This window comes from Ostrinia furnacalis, unplaced genomic scaffold (genome assembly GCF_004193835.3).
Source record: "Ostrinia furnacalis isolate ACB-3 unplaced genomic scaffold, ASM419383v2 OfSCF0682, whole genome shotgun sequence".
Lineage (NCBI taxonomy): Eukaryota > Metazoa > Arthropoda > Insecta > Lepidoptera > Crambidae > Ostrinia > Ostrinia furnacalis.
Window position 1 is genome coordinate 338,897 of NW_021130921.1, and position 17,818 is coordinate 356,714.

Here is a 17,818-nt window from a genome sequence, read left to right on the forward strand (position 1 = left end):
CGCATTTATAATATTAGTATAGATATAGATTGTGTATAGTTGTTTCTATAGTAAATTAAGATGTTAATTGCCTTATATAGGTCGACTCTACACAAACATATCACCAATTAACAACATATTAACCTATTTATTCCTTTAAACATATCCGCATTGGGAGCCCCATTGTTGGTTCAGGCCCTTTTCAATGGGGCTTCAAAGGGATAATCCACGGCATTAGGACTGTTTCCATAACTGTTATTTGACGTACTAATGAAGCTGCTATTCTGTATTAATTGTATCGTCATCAATTCTGTGAATGTCTCAATAAATTAGGAAGGATTGGCGCAGATATTGAGGGCAGTCAGACAAAAAGGTTTAATGTGTATTATTTAAGTTTACCTTTTAGAAATGTTGGTTTGGACTGTCATAGTGCCCAAACGGGCGAAGCTAGCAAGCTGAAGTGGCAATGGGCAGGGCACATAGAAAGCAGAACTGACAGCCGATCCGCGTACCGGAAAACGCAGCGTGAGACGTCCACCCACAAGGTGGACCGACGACATCATAATGGTAGCAGGAAGGCACTGGACGCAGGCCGCTACCAACTGGGCAACATGGAAAGCATTGGCGGAGGCCTATGTTCAGCAGTGGACGTCCTATGGCTGAGATGATGATGATGAAGGCGTAGTTTGTGAAGTTAGAACTTGTAGGGTAAAGAGAGAGTGGGACCGTTAGAGTTATAAGCTTACATGAGAATCTCATGTATTCTCTCATGATCTCATGATGAGATCTGATAAGTTTTGACAGCGCGAGCCTTATCGTCTTTGTCAGGTAAATGTTGCCAAGACATTATTTTTACATGACAATGTTGAACTCATGAATGAATGTAAAACTCATTTATTTTTGCAAATAGATTTTTAAAAAGCACTTTTACACGTCCCAGTATTAACCCTACCACTGCTTCGGGCACTGTATAATCCAAGATCTCAGTTCTCAAATACTGAAAAAGTATTTGAGAAAACTGATAAAAAATATTTTTTGTAGTGTTCAAGTGCTAATTAACGAAAATTATTCTGCATAGACCATTAGGTATTCTGCGATAGTAGTTAATACTTTGCAACTTAAAGCACAACGTTGCATTTAAATTTCAAAACGTAGATGGGACAAAGGTAACGCAGTTCCTATACACTTACCAGCATAACAAACTATACACTTTTGTTCCAAAATGGCATCTAATACAATGGCGTAAAGTGCCATACTGTCAACATTGACGTGCCAGCTTCAAACTAGGGATGTTATGGATATGTAGTTTCGGTTATGGATATACGAATCATATTTATACCGGTTTCGGTTACATAACGGATATTTGTTTATTACGGATATCCAAAAGTTTCGGTGATGGTTACGGATATCGTACTTTAGAATGCAATTTGCCATAGTTGTCCAACACGGTTCATTCATGGCCGCACACTTTACATCGAATAAAAAGTAATAAAAAAATAAAATTGATACTAGAGGGCATTATAAAGGCAAATCAAGCTGTTATACCTTTTATTTTATAATGCTATACAAAAAACAATTTAAACTGCCTACATCCGAAACTATCCGAAATTTTTGAATCGTTTACGGTTTCGGATATTTTTTATTTTCCGTTACGGATATCCATAACCCTGCTTCAAACTAAACTTTCTACGCCCAAAGTCGGATAATAAATACCCTTCGTCACAACTAAACCTCCACGTCAACTCTGTTAGAGCATATTAAACGTACGTGTAACTTATTCAGTAATAATACAGGGCTTTAAGTTAATTTTAACGAGCACCTTTTGTAGAACAAAATATTTTAACGGAAAATGCTTGTAGCACAGCACAGATGCCTGAATGTCTGAACTTTAAAGGAGGTACTTAGCAATTAGAACAGCGACTTATGCCCGTTTTCACCATAAATCCCTAATTTTTAAGTGACCCCTAAGGTAACACAATAACAGGACAGGAATTTTGTTTTCATAGTGCTCACTTAAAAATTAGGGATTGATGGTGAAAATGGGCATTAGGCTGGGTTGCACCATCTTACTTTAACTTTGACAAACATCAAAAATTTGCCAAACTCTATAAACACTTTTTGTTTGACTTGAGTGTTGCCTATAGTTACGGTCAAAGTTAGGTGGTGCAACTCAGCCTTAGTTCTTGCAAAATAATATTTAATAATGTTATACCTACAATGTATGTTAGGTATATAATCTAGGAAGCGTGCCCTTTATAATTTAAACCTTGACTTCAAAGGGTTAATAATAAGATACACAACAAACAAAGACCGCGTCAAGTTTGGGTAGGCAGTAAAATGTATGGTAAGTAAACTTGACCATAGTTATAAAAGAACCACCACTTCATATCCATTCTCAACTTTATTTCATTTAATACACTTCAATCAAAATTTCAAGATATTTTATGGGTTGCGTTACCATATTCATTTATCAGGATGCAAAAACGATTCATTATAATACAGAAACGTCACAACGAACGAAAAATAACTGACTTCAATTAAAAGTAGGTATAGTAATTTATTGGTCTTATTCATTTCTTGGCTACGAATTTATACCGAAACATCATCATAATAATTTCAGTCACACACAGGACGCCCGCTGCTGAATATAAACCTCCCTAAATGATTTCCATATTGCCCGTTTGGTAGCGGCCTGCATTAAGCGCCTTCTTGCAACCCACACCATACCAAATGATCTTGCCGTTTTACCCTCGCTATGGCCTTTCTAAGGAAGCAGCAACAGAAAGCTGACATAAACCTTCATGACTTCCCGGTTAAATTAAAGAGGATAAAGCGATGAATGATAGAGATGGATCTTAACAGTGTGTAGAGGGCGTAATTATAGAGTTTAGGGCTTAATTACGACCTCGAGGTGTAATTGCTTCAGGGATAATGGCATGATAGCATCCATTACAAGATCTTGATCTAATCAACATCTAAGTATGTGTAGGTTTCTCTACTACATCTTGCTTGATAGTAGTAGTCTTATTAAGTTTGTAGAGAGTCAGTTATTTGAACACGGGTGAGATGTGGCGTTTTTTATCTATACACGCTTTAGCATAGACCCCTTATTTTATTTATCTCTTTATATACGTACAATTAGGTTAATTAAATTTGAAAATTATAAATAACTTGAAAAAATCGAACTGCTCAAGGCGGCAATTGAACCCACAACCTTCCGCTTGCCGGGCGACTGCTCTTCCAACTGAGCTACTTAGACACTGGATGAACCCTTCGAAATTTTCAAATTAGTTTCAGATGCGACTCTTAAGGCGATTAGAGTCCTCAATGACCTTGGGCGTTTGACCTTCACGCCGCGAGCAACACCCGCGTACCCCGCACCAAAAACTCCGATTTGACACCGATCAAAAATACACGGGCATAGGTAGATACAGAATAGAAGCTCTTTCTTCATACATTACTGCCTATTATTTTAAACTTAAATTGATGAACCTTGATGTCGGTGTCATTTAACTCAGGCGTAAAGGTATTTAATAAAAATAACAAAATCCATGAACATTTTGTACGGGATAAAATTTTATTTTATTTTTTTTTCGTAAATTTTCTAATGCTTTTGTCGGTTCAGTCGATCTCGAAATTTGAACAAACCCGACTTTATTACAAGCTTTTATTTAGCTTGCAATTTATGATGTAGGTAGGTATGTAGGTAATTACATAAATGTTTGTTCGGGTGGAATCTTGCAAGCTGAATTAGTTGCAAGCTGAATTAGTTAGACCAACTTCCTGACGACAACTAGGCTAGATGACAATCCCCTGACCCTGTATAAGCAAGTACCTAATGTTATGTAAGTAGGTACGCTACTTTGAAAATCATGAGTCTTCAATTCTCTAAGGGAAACTGCAGGGTCTGATGATGGAGCTGGAATGTGGCCATAGGAATAGGCTATTTTCTTTAAAAAAGACTTTTGGTCCGTCAATTTTACATTATCAAAAAATATTGGACACAGGATATTTTTATTTTTCAATTAAACAAGTAAGATTACGAAGATAATGATGCCATGAAATTCCGCGTGACGACACAAATCGCCACATTTTTAAGCATGCCTTGACGTCATGTGCCTCATCTTCTGAACTTTGGTGCGCTTCATCTCTTTAAATTTTCATAAGTTTAAAAAAGTGAAAAATACATTTAGAGTTTTTTTTTTGGTAAGTTCACCGACGGTCTTATTCAAACTCTTGCTACTTTCTTACTTTATCCACGAAACATCCCTATTCTTCGAAATTATTACGATCTACAAACGGAAAATCTCTGCTACTACGCCGCAGTAAATTCCCCATCATAAATAAAAAGATTTTTTTTAAAACAAGCTCTTGTATGCTAATAATTTTGGTTTCATGACATGCTCCTAAAATTCATCACCTTATAAGAGGATTTCAGTTTTTATCTGCGAAACTTTTTAATAATATAGGTACGTTTCATGGTTTGGTAATTTAGGGAAGTTTATTTGCACTTAACATGAAAAATATGGTATCAATGTACTGAGTACCTATGCACCTTCAGTGGCAACAACAAGGTCTACTGGGTACCTATAGTCTACTAAAGGCATGAAATAGATTAATTTCACTAAAAATTAAAACCAACTCCAAAACGAATCACCAAAAGGTAGGACACCGACACCGACTCCGAAAATGGCTAATTTTGTAATCAGTATCCAAATTTTTAATAAGCTCTATAGAACAATTCAATACCACTTTATCTTAATTTTTTTTAATGTGACAGGAGGCAAACGAGCAAACGGATCACCTGTTGGTAAATGATTACCGTCACCCATAGACACCCGCAGACCCAGGGGCGTTACAGGTGTTATTTTTAATTGTGGTATTTTCGCGAAGAAACATATTTAAAATCTAATTCTAATAAGTATGAAAAATATAAATTGTTTTCTTCACGTAAATCGATTAAGTTACAGATTCTGACTAGCTCCTAATTTGGATACTGATTGCAAAGGCCTAGTAAATAAATAACGTAATAATTTTTCTACTTGTATTTATCTAGTGCAGTTGTTTTGGAGTCAATTATAGTTTTTTTACACTAATAGATTCTATTCAGGTAGAAAATAGCGTCTGAGCGCGTCATAATTCAATTGTATCGTCTGACTGCACGTACTCTATGAACAATTCTGACATAAAATCTATTGTCGAACAAAAGCTGGGTTGCACCATCTTACTTCAACTTTGACAAGCGTCAAAAGTCTGTCTAACTCCATACAAAAAACACCGGTTATCGCCAAAGCTACGGTCAAAGTTAGGTCACGTCAGGTGGTGCAACTTAGCCAAAGAAAAAATTCATTTTGATCGCTAATGTCAGTTTGTAGCGAGTGACACAACCTCCCCGTCTGAAGGCCAGCGGCCGACTGCCGCCCGCACCCCGCGAAGGCCCCCTCAACAGCAAAACGTTCGGAATTTATCAAAAGTAAAATTTATGAATGAAAGTAATGTTCGATTGAAAAACGCAACGTGTCATTTAAAGATTAAAGAATTCCCAATCTATTCGTGCAAAAATCTTTTAAATTAACATAGCCGTTTTGGAGGAGTAGGGAATTTAAGTAAAAAATCGATGTCCCGTATTTATTTTTTTAATCCAAAACAAAGAGACGTAGCGAAAATTCAAACGTCACAAATGTAGTCCTTGAACTGTTGTATAACATATATTTTTTTCAACTATTTCTGTCCAGCAGTAAAAGAGGAGTAGGCTTTACAAAATGCCCATTTAGCGCGGATTGAGGACACTAATCGCCTTAACACTAAAAATTAAATAACTAGGTTAATTAAAACCTGAAATATCCTAGAACAATCATCATCATCATCATTCCAACTACAAGACGTCTACTGCTGAACATTATACCTCAATATTGACCGGTTGGTAGCGGCCTGCATCCAGCGCCTTCCTGCTACCTTTATGAGGTCGCTTAGAACAATGTGATATTTAATTTAATTAAAATTTATAGTGAACCTACGATCTCCAACAAAGTCTAACTCTTGAACTGCTTAATCATAGAAACATTATAAAATACGATCAGTAAAGAAATGTTAATGTTTGCTAATTGAGACGTCCTGTACAGATATTCTGTGTACTTACCATGAGTTTACGTTAAGTGTGCTCGCTAGCGAGTGTTTCAAAGAAATATATTATGAAGATTTTAGTTTTTGAACTACTTTCTTCACTTTACTTCAATCTGTCATACATTTAATGTTATTTCTACGCAGTCACACGACCAGATCACACCTTACGCAAACTCATGGTAAGCACACTGAATGTTGATTGAAAGGGAAACGAAAAATATGGCGGTTTTAAAAAACAGCTAGCACCCAAACTGGGAGCTTGAGTTTTATTCTGTTCGCGAATTTCAAACCATTTTAGAATTTTTGCGGTCCGTTAATTGGCCGACTTTAACCCCAACATTTATTTTTGAGCTTTGTTCTTTTTATTACAAAATAGACCTTTAAAATGGTCATTTAGATTTTGTATATTTTTTTGTGAAAGAATTTTTGTATCGTGTTTTAGTACAACTTAACATCATCATTAATTATGTTGATTGTGCTGGGGAGTAATTAATTATTAGGCCTTTGAAGCAATGATGTACTATTTTAAGTATTAGAGAGTGTAAATTGGGGCTTATAAAACCTAATTCCAGCAGGGATAATGACTTTCATGAAAGAAAACTGTTTTTTATACCTATATTTTTGTGGCTTTTAAATTTTTATTGTGTTTTCCTCAGATCATAGATATGAAGTCGCGCGTAACTACAACGAGAACCAGTGTCCCCACATTTCCCCCACCACAGCTCCCACACACACATTCAACTGTGTAAAAACAAAGCGACTGAGAGTCTACGACAACATGTGCAACCGGCTTAAAAGTGCTGTGATTGGCCAGAAGGCGTGCCTTATGGCCAATCAATGGCCGCGTGACGTGACGCACACTTTGAAAAAAGCAATTAGAGAGAAGAAAGATAAAATGGAGTCGATAAGATATCGATACTTTAAATCCTGGGGGCAAGGCTCGAAATTGGTTTAAAAAATGCTTGTATGAAAACCTTTTTATTATTATACGTTATTATTATGTTCTTTAACGATTTTTGCATAAAGGAGTCAGTTCCATTTTGTATGGACGAAAAACTCAGAATCAATTATTGGGACTAAATGAAGTTACCTTACATTAATTTACCCCAACCAAAGCTCAATGTCGTTATCGATGGAGTATAGAAGTTATAGACTGACAAAGTTTGTATGAAAAGTCATGGGTTAAGTAGGTACTTGCGATTTTTACCAGTATTTACAATATTGGTAATATATTATTATTTACTTTAATAATAATAACAGGATCACTGTAATTATTATTAACTACTATCGCGCATTAACTTTTTAATTATGGCGAAATTCGTACCGCCTATGTTTATCAAAAATAATGCCTATATTAGGCTTTCAACTAGCTCTTATAGTAATTACATAGTTGACAGTTACTAATCCCTTCTACTATTGTTATTGTTTTTGTAAAAACTTAAAAATCGCAAGCAACTCATGATTTTTTCATTCAAAATTAGAAAATAGAAAATAATAATTTACTTCTATTTATCGATAATAGGAAACCGTATTAGAACACGAGCCCTGCACTATGTTACGACCGGCACATGCGGCCGTACTGTGTATTTTCACGCGTCAGTGGATATCGGAAGAAATAAAATACATTGCGCAGTAGTTACGCATGACATAAAGTGGTTGCTAACTAAATCGTCAATGTACAACGTGTTTGAATTTTTATCACCACTAATTTCGATATCGCAGTAAATGTCACGGCACTGAATTCGTTCGTAAAAATGTTTAGTTTTTTTTATTTATAAGCAAAATACCAATGGATTTGCAATACTTACATGTGGTAAATGACTTCATTGTTCCTGTAGTTCTTCGTTTCACTTATGTTATTGCACGTTACGACGCATTATCCAACAATATCGGAGAACATTTCCTCAGTACGACTGAATCGCGACTAACCTGGCGTCGCGGCCGATGTTCGTTTCTGGGCATATCGCGGAGACACGCGCCACGCCCCCGTTTCACATCTATTCCCTTCTATGATCTGAGGTGTTTTCTAACACGCGACATAAAATATTTTCTTTTTGCGTTTCTTAAGAAAGTGTTTTGTAGTATTTTGGTAAGTGTTCTGTATTTGAGTTTTCAGTAGTGCACGTAAATATTAAAAGTACGAAAGTTGTAAGTAGTATTAAAGGCCGGTAAATCTATTCTCATAAATAAAACACTGGATACTCATCTTTCACATTATATTGCCTTATTTTAGATACAATTCATCACTTAGCACAAAAGCGCGCGGAGTCGTCTCCGCGCGTCCCTCTATTCTGACGTTTTATGCTAGCGTGACATTGACGTATTGTCAATGTCACTATGACAGCATCTCATTGGCCACAACGATACCGTTATTTTAACGTTTTAGATTTTTCATAATTAACAGTAGTAAACGGCAAATAAACGCGCGATATGCATGCATAGATCCCATGACTGTGATACCCATTTCAAGAGGTCCAAAATATTCGAAACATTCTATATTGTAGTATCGACGCAAACCAAAAACGGGGCTGTTAATAATCGATGCTGCCAAACTGGACGTCAAATCAGTCCGCCACCACAATATGCCCGCCACCGATGCGGCATGGTTAATAAATGAGAACACTTCTGTATTGCGACAAAATGTAGAGTACTTTTATGTAGGTATAGTCAAATACACATATAATAATGCTGCGAAATTCCTATTATTACAATTACTACAAGAGATGCCATAGTTTCTCTTAAATTTTGTCGTCTCTATTGAAGAATTGCAAGTTTTAGTCATGTCCATACAAAGTGAATAGAAAATTTTCTCCAATGGCCTCTGATATTTCACGAGCCTAATAAAAACGGTCTTAAACCGTTTTTATTAGGCTCGTGAAATATCAGAAACTCGTGAACTTGTATTTTTTTACAAAATATTCTTTCTTATTTACTATTCCCAAATGAGTCACTCAAACAATGATACAAAATACCATTTTGACGATCTCGTTCGAAATTACGGTATTGGAAGCAATATTTCAGCCATCTGAAGCACACATTACCGTGATGCATCTGTTCACTGATAATGCGAGTTTTGAATGCATTACCGTTTCAGATTGCCGGTATCATAATCACTTTAGGATTGCGTTTCAAAAGCATCAACCAAAAGCCAAAAATTTTGGTCGATTTTAGTGTATTTTTTAGCATCAAAAACAAAATTAGTTACCTAACGTGCTAGTTTCGGATCTGTTAGTTAATTTTCAAAGCTTTGTAAACCACAATACCTGTTTTCGCTAATATTTTAGCATTAAAACTCAAATCCTCTAAGTAAGTACTCTGAACTCGCTGAGTAAAAACCCAGGAGTAAAAAAAAGGATTGTATTTGACTGAGCAAAAATTCAGAGACAAGAGAAGACAAAAAATAATTTAAATGAAGAAGTTTCAATAATACAAGTAGAGAAGTAAATGTACCCATCTGTTTGTACCCTTGTACTTACCCTTGTATTTTGTTTGTACATTTGCTCTATTTTCTTGCTATACAGAACTATAAATTGTGGTATTGAGTGACCTTCCGTCAAAATAAAAACTTGCATGGGTTGAAAACATGAAAAAGGGGATGAAATTTTGCCAGACAAAGTCATTATTTTCGCTAGGACCTGTTCTACCTTTACAAAAACTTCAAAAATAGACCTATAACACTTATGGATCGGCAACGTGAACCCATTCAGATTGTGTAAACTTTCCCAAAGGGTAATTAAAACGTTCTTAATTGGCGTTCGAACAAAAGTATTAATTTAGAATACGATTTAACTTTTCAAGAGCATGCCGAATCAATTGTTCGCCACAAATATAATTAATTGCGTGTTCAAAGGGCTAAAATCGAAGTTTAATGATAAACAAAGGATCGAGATTCCAAAAATAATAGGACTTAAGTACGGTACCTATATTAATAGTGAGTGGTGATGGCGAGACGTTGTAATAACTGCAATTCACGTTGGCCATAGAACGTCCACTGCTGAACATAGGCCTCCCCCAATGCTTTCCATGCTGCCCGGTTGGTAGCGGCCTGCGTCCAGCGCCTTCCTGCTACTTTTACGATGTCGTTAGTCCACCTTGTAGGTGAACATCTCACGCTGCGTTTTCCGGTACGCGAGTTCTGATATTTATAATGTTATTTTAAAAATAGTGCCTCATTATCTTTGTCTAAAATATTTCAGCAGTGTTTCTTTATAGAATTAACTAGCTGTGCCCACGACTTCGTACCTACGCTAATTGACGTTTTGCAACATTTTTACTTTACTTTATAATATTAGTATAGATATTGGCCCTCCCTCGTAAGGTTGTAATAAGAGTACCTTTAGAATATTATTCAAATCTTCCAATGCTTAAACCTCTAAAACAACGGCCACTTTACCCAAATTCATCATTACTTTCCCTCCAGCAATTTTAACTCCGCGTAACTCAATGTTTAAACTTTTTATCTACAAAATAAATTGTCCCTACGAACCTCTTACGTGCTTTGCGTCACACTAAAGTAAATCCCTAACGTTACATTCACCCTGTGATAAAGACTACAACATTGTTACAAAGTTATTCTTTCTGTTTTTGTGTCACTCTGATTTGAGAGGCCCTGAAGAGGTCACTTGGGCCCAACTCAAATAAAGGTACGTCTCTTGAAATGTCCCGGTCGCGCCAAATCATATTCTGTTTTCCATTTCAGTTTTTTTTTATGTAAATTAGGTGTATTAAATAAACATAGTTGAAGTAAACTGTTAGATTGAAAGCAAATATCACAATAAGAATCGCCAGTAGCTTCCTATATCTTTAATTTGAAATGTTATCTTGAATAAGTTTTTAATTTGAAGCAAAAATATGAACTGATAATAAAACACCGTTTAACAGACAGAAAAGACTACTTCATTTACTACGTCATAATGTCTTTACATAGTTAATATTAGGACATGTAAAAGTGCTTTTTTAAAGCCTTATTGCAGAAATAAATTAAGTAGTTTTATGAGTTTATATTTTTTTTTTATAAAATGCTCGCTCTGTCGATGAACTTACGATTTTAATGTAGTTTTCAGCAATAGAGTGATTCAAGGGGAATAAATTGCACCCGTTCGATGCCAGGACGGGTTGCTAGTAAGTTACATAAATAATATGATAGGTACTACTATATCTAATTATATAATATCTTTTTTACCCTAACATTTTTACTAAAACAAAATTCTGCTGTTTCCAGGATTTCTCCCAGCATTGTCAAAATTGAATTTTCTTTTGTTTTTCAGAACACCCTCGCCCTATCTTTTGTATAGCTCTTCAGTAGAGCACCAATATCCGCTGCCCGCTGTCGCAGAGGCCACCAACGGTGTGGTCTCCCGAGACCCCTCATCTTCTTATTGCTGAGAGTTTTTCCATCAAATCGGTGCCCTTTTTGTCGGGACCCGTTTGTGAATTGTGCCCGAAGAACAATGGCGGCGTCTCGCGCGGCGTTCCTTCAGTCACACAGCTTTGACATTTAAAAAAAATACTCCAGTTATGGCTTTGATTAAAATCGTATTTTGAGTTTTACAAGTGTAGCAGAATCTACCTTAGTTTTAATATCAAGTCAGAAGTGCAATTGTGTAAAGCAATCGTATTCATGTAACAATTTAAAACGTACGTTTATCAAAGCGTTTGATAGAATATAGCGTAGGTACGTTTTGAACTGTCAAATAAATACGATGCTCTACATAATTGCACCTCTAGGTTAAATTCGGGCTCCATTAATTAAATAATAAAAAAAGGTTGCAATGTATTTTTTTTTATATTTGTTTTTGAGTACATCTCAGATTTACAATTTAATTCAACTCAGATTTCCTTAAAATAATGTTTTTGTATATCACGCTTTTTCGACAAAAACAATTAGTAAGAGATTTTGAAATCGATCACATAAAGGAAAGCTTATATGGAAAAAACCTTTATTCTGCAAAAATATGGTAATGAATATTCTTTTGGCGAAATTCAGCTTTTTTAAGACAAAGTAAGATCTCTTCGGTGTGACACACAGCCCGTTTTATTCTACCTGAATATTCCAATACAAAATTGTGATAAACCTTTATTGGTGTCCTGAGCGTCTGCTTTGTTTCCATTGTTTGGACGTATTTTATAAATACCTTCAATTCTTTGTATGACAAAAATAACATCAAATTCACAATGAAATTACATAATAAACATTTTATTTCAAATATCTCCAACTTGTCTGCCAGATCCTTTATTTTCCTCTGCATTAGAAAGTGTTGTGCTCCTCCTAAGGCTGGGTTGCACCATTTTATTTTAATTTTAACAAACGTCAAAAATCTGTCAAACTCCATACAAAAAACACAGGTTACCGTTAAAGTTAGGTGCTGCAACACAGTCTAAATGACCTGCCTCCATAGACAAAGTTAAAAAAGTAAAATAGAGTTCCGAAATCGCTTCGCTTAGGTGTTTTTTGCATAATTATAATTATTTCGCTCCGTCAAGCGATTTTGAAATTAAATGTGTCATTAGTGTATTGATTAGACCCCCTGATGATAATGATGATGATGAGAAAGACTCCTCCCCCTTCAAGGGAGGTTCTTAATGCCTTGTTCTAAACTGTAATTAACTCATTCAATTATTAATCATATCGTTTATGTTTTCAAATAGCCTATTAAACCTAGGCAGTTGGATGAACCAAGAAATAGATTATCTCAATTAAGTGGACTATATTGAGTTAATTAGTTTATTAAATTACTCAATGTCGTATGAAGTACACTGACGATCATAGCAGCAACTCAAACTATCTAAATACATCTTTAATGTGATCTTGAACCTTCTATACATGACAATAGTTGACTATCTACTGAATGAAATAGGAGATGTTTTATCAGCCAAACTCGCTAGTGCTGAAAAAAATGTTTTGCTCGAAATAAACTGAACTGAAATATTTTAAACAGAACTAATGAATTTAAAAAAATAGTCTTTATAAAATATATTTATTATTTACAACCATTTATAGTTTTTTGAAGATCCATAAACTGATTTGTTTCTACTAGTAACAGTTGTGGGAAACGTTAATATTTCAAATTCACATAACCATGTTGAATGTCCGCATTCTATTTGGAGTAGGGCCAGACACGTCTGTTGGTAGTGATGCGCCTTAACAGTTAATAGTCGCGTCCTTTTTTGAAGTCGGTCAAAAATAGAAGAAGAATCGATTTAAAATTAAATAGGTATGCATTAAGCTATTAAAATGTTGTTTAAAAAGTATATCATTTTGAGTGCTTAAAACAATTTAAAGTGATACTGAAACTTTATCCTGCTAGCTTAAAACATTAAGTAAAAAAACTTAAAAATCATTTTATTTCTGCAAGAGGGGTTTTAAACAACACTTTACACGTCCCAGTGTTAACCCTACTACTGCTTCGGGTAGTATTAACCGCTAAATATTTATTTATTTACACTTTTGCACATACAACTGTACAGTGGCGGACTTAATGGCAGGTGGCATTATCTGCCAGTCAACCACAGGTCGAGTATCATTGTCATTCAATTTTTTTTTACCAAAAATAAGCTTTTTTTATAAATTATCTGGCATATATTTTTTATTAAAAAAAGTCTTACACGGTGAATAAAATAACTAACAACTCGAGAATTTCAGAATCGATTTTATTTCAACCGGTATAACATAAAAATATTTTGTGTACCATCACTACTGACCCAACGTTCTGTGAGTCTATCTTTCAAGCCAATTTCGAGCTGTCTTCGAATTGTAAGCTGTATCTATAAGCATTATTCTCATCACAAGGTTTTTTTTATTATCCACAACGAGGAAGCTCTTGGCCTGTATCTCACCTGATGGTAAGTGATGATCAGGCCGAAGGTGGAAGCGAGCTTCACCCGGAACCCTCAACCATGGAGGAACTGGCTATCTTACCTCTAACTGCCGGAACTCAACAATGCTGTTGACATTGTTGTTATGGCGACAGACTTAGGTAAGATGGTGGTAGCTAGCCAGGCGGACTTAGAACAAGCCCTACCACCAACCAAACCGAACAGAAAAATCTGCCCCCACTGGGAATCGAACCCGGGACCTCTGCGTCTGAAGCAGGTGGTCTTACCACTAGACCACAGAGGCGGTTAATTTGTTTTTATTCCAGTAACTGCAAGTTTACATTCAAATGCCTTTATGTAGTTTACGACTCTGTTAGAGGGCGAACTTACAATTTTTCATTTAATCCAAAATATGATGGTAAAGTGTCTCCCGCTGTTTATAAGAAAAAGAAACTATTTAAATCATAAAAATAATAAATTTATTTTTTTATATCCGAAATGATCACTCATCCCATATATTTCAATAAACGTGGACATGGCTTGCTGATTTAAGCTCGTATCCACGAACGATGCTTGCTTAAGTGAAGCAGCGAATCGAACGCACAGCGTTGAATATATCTCTGTGATTGGTTCGTGTGTGACCCTGTGCGACCACGCGCACTGTGAGACCTCATAGAATACGTTAGGTAACAATACTTGAGCTTTGGCTCTATAAATGTTATATTACCTAGGTGTTGTTAAAATGTAATTTATAGCTTACCAATAGTAGGGTTTACCAATTATTACGACACATTTTAATTTACACAATACCTGTAGTCAATAGTGTGGCACCTATAAATTAATCCTGAATTCTTCTTCATGAGCAGTATCGTCTGATAACTTTTTCATACAACCACATGTGTATTTAAATAATTGAGTTTACAGCTCTAGTATCAGAGATTATGAGCTATAGTAGTCTTATAATTATCTAACATTTCTTAGTTGGACCGACAAAAAGCCATCAAGTACTTTTTACTTAAATTCTTATTAATTTCATTAAAATATATTCGACACACTGTGCACTGGACACTGATTTAACAAACTAACCATTCCACGATTTCGGAGGTCTATTCCCGAGTTGGCCAAAGTTTCCGAACTTGGATATTCAGTCATATCCAGACGGCTGGATACGATTGGTTGCATGCATCTTTTGTATGTAAAAGTTTCACATCCCCTACGTATTTTCCTTCGAATGTTTTTGGAAGAATCTGCATCCAGTGAATGGAAAATAAAACGCAAAAGTAACAAAACAAATGAGTTATGGGAGTTTTTAAACTTCAAAGGAACTGCGTGATGTTGTGACGATTTGAAATAATAAGAAACCAAATATTTTGTTCCGTTTTTGTACGCAGTTTACAAAAAGTGGCTCTAGTTTATTTTGAGATACTTAAAAGCTGCTAATCAACACAATCCCTTCATCCACAGCTGTAAAAAGGCCATAGAAGGCTACTACTAGAAATTAAACGATAAAGATAGGTTGGTTCGTAAAAACTAAACTTGGTACCTATTAAAAGGTAATTTTATCCCTTGTAATCGTAAGAGTACAGTATTATACCACCTTACACACTAAAATTCCCTTTGCAACAAGAAAAATGCATTCGAAAGCCCTAAATTTTAAAATCTGGGCTTAAGTCCAATTCTCTCGCCCGCAATAAAGAATCCAAATACATTTTTCCAAGTTGAAAACTTTCATAATTCAAATTATTAATGGTTTCCAATTCAAATACCTAGTTTAGCACCACTTTTGAGTTTAAAGTTTGTTAGCCAAATTAACTACTTATTTGTTGAAAACGTCACTAGCAACTGTTTTACCTTTAGTACTAAAACCAGGACATAATGTTGAAGTCTCTATTCAGTTATACATGTATTACTAACTGTGCCTGCGACTTCGTACGCGTAAAAATAGTTTGAATAATAAGTATTTCCCGTGTTTGCAACATTTTTCTTTACTGCTTTGCCCCTATTGGCTTTAAGGTGATGTTATAGTCTTAAGTTTTCTTCGATAAATAGACTCTCAAACACAAAGATATTTTTTCAAATTGGACCATAGTTCCTGAGATTAGCGCGATCAAGCAAAAGACAAACAAACTAACAACTTCAGTATTAGTAAATTCTACAACCAGTAACAAAATATTCGATGTTTTCAGCAAAACAAACAACCCAAAGTGGTTACAATAAGTTATTTTCTTTAGTGCCATTTTGTTCGAGCACAACAAGATATTTGTATGGAAACATTTCTATCGTCAAGACGTAACATGCTCCGGTCAACGGAGCGCGAAATCTAAGAACTTTTATTGGAAGGTTCAGAACAGTTTGGTTCTCTAGCCTTTTTATCGAGTACTTTGTATATTTTGTACTACGAAAAGTTATTTATTGCTACATATTTATTTAAAACAATCATCATCATCATTATCCCAGCCACAGGACGTCCACTGCTGAACATAGGCCTCCCCCAATGCTTTCCATGTTGCCCGGTTGGTAGCGGCCCGCGTCCAGCGCCTTCCTGCTACCTTTATGATGTCATCGGTCCACCTTGTGGACATGCTTAATTTAAAACAATACTTTCGTAATCTGTGATACTCAATTGTATTCTCCCAGTCGAGACCAGTTTGATTCTCAGACATTCCCAGATTGATACACAGACCTTGAAAAATCATCTTAGGCTTGAGTCAACCTGTTTGTTTCAAAAGAGATATAATTCTGTACATCCGAGGGGGCGGTAAGCCATTGGTATGATAGAGCTATGAAACACGCCTACACGTCATGGCGGCTCGTAAAATCCTGACATGAGAATTTTTACCTCAGCAGCGTGGGTAAAATAATATTGTACATACCGTTAGGTATTCTAGCTGTGAAATACGTAGGAAACGCTGTAGTCCAATTAACTCGACTAACTATAGTGGCAAATTTATACTAAGTAAACCCAACATGGATGTTTCTGTTTACTTTATCATGGACTGGCAGCCGCCCGCGACTTCGTACGCGTAGATCCCGTTTTACTCGTACCTCCTTAGAGGGTAGAGGTAGAGTTTCGTAAAATCCTTTTTTAGCGGATGCCTACGTCATAACATCTAACTGCATGTCAAATTTCAGCCCGATCCGTCTAGTGGTTTGGGCTGTGCGTTGATAGATCACTATGTCAGTCAGTCAGTCAGTCACCTTTTAGATAGAAGATAGATTTGGTGGAGATTGTTTTCCCGTGTACTTAAAGCAGGTTTCACGCTGCAATTACTGACTGTCTTTCCACGTAATAAAAAAATGATAACTATATATACTTTTAATAAAATTCTGCGACAGATGAAAGCAGAAGGTGACCAAAAAGAGGCGAGCTTGATAAAGTATCTTATTTGAACCAAACTTAAATCTTTCTTTGAAAAGTTCCAATTGAAATACTTTGTTCAATCAAATCAAATGAGGGCGTTAAATAGCCATTAGGGAGGTACAAATCACTCCAAAGTATTTAAACACCAATGATAATAACTCTAACTCCACTTAACGTTCGAGTAGGGATTACATTTGGGAAAAATTGGCCAATCCCGCAACAGCTAGTGATGTACCGGTACAGGTGCAAGTAACCGAAAGAAGAAACTATGCTATAAAGTTGCATGATGTAACTTAATGGAAATTCATAAAAATTCAGAGCTCACTCGTCAACAAATTACAAAATAGCAAAGTTTTGGGATGAATCAAATGGTCGATGCGCTGCGTTATGTCGAAAGCCGATGCATGATGTAACTAGACATTTCCATTGCATAATTATGTTATCATAAACTCGTCATGGTCAAAATCAAATCCCTTTCAATTTACCAGGCCTACCACTCCCCAATCTCCCCATACTAGCCAGACTGAGGAGGCCTGATGA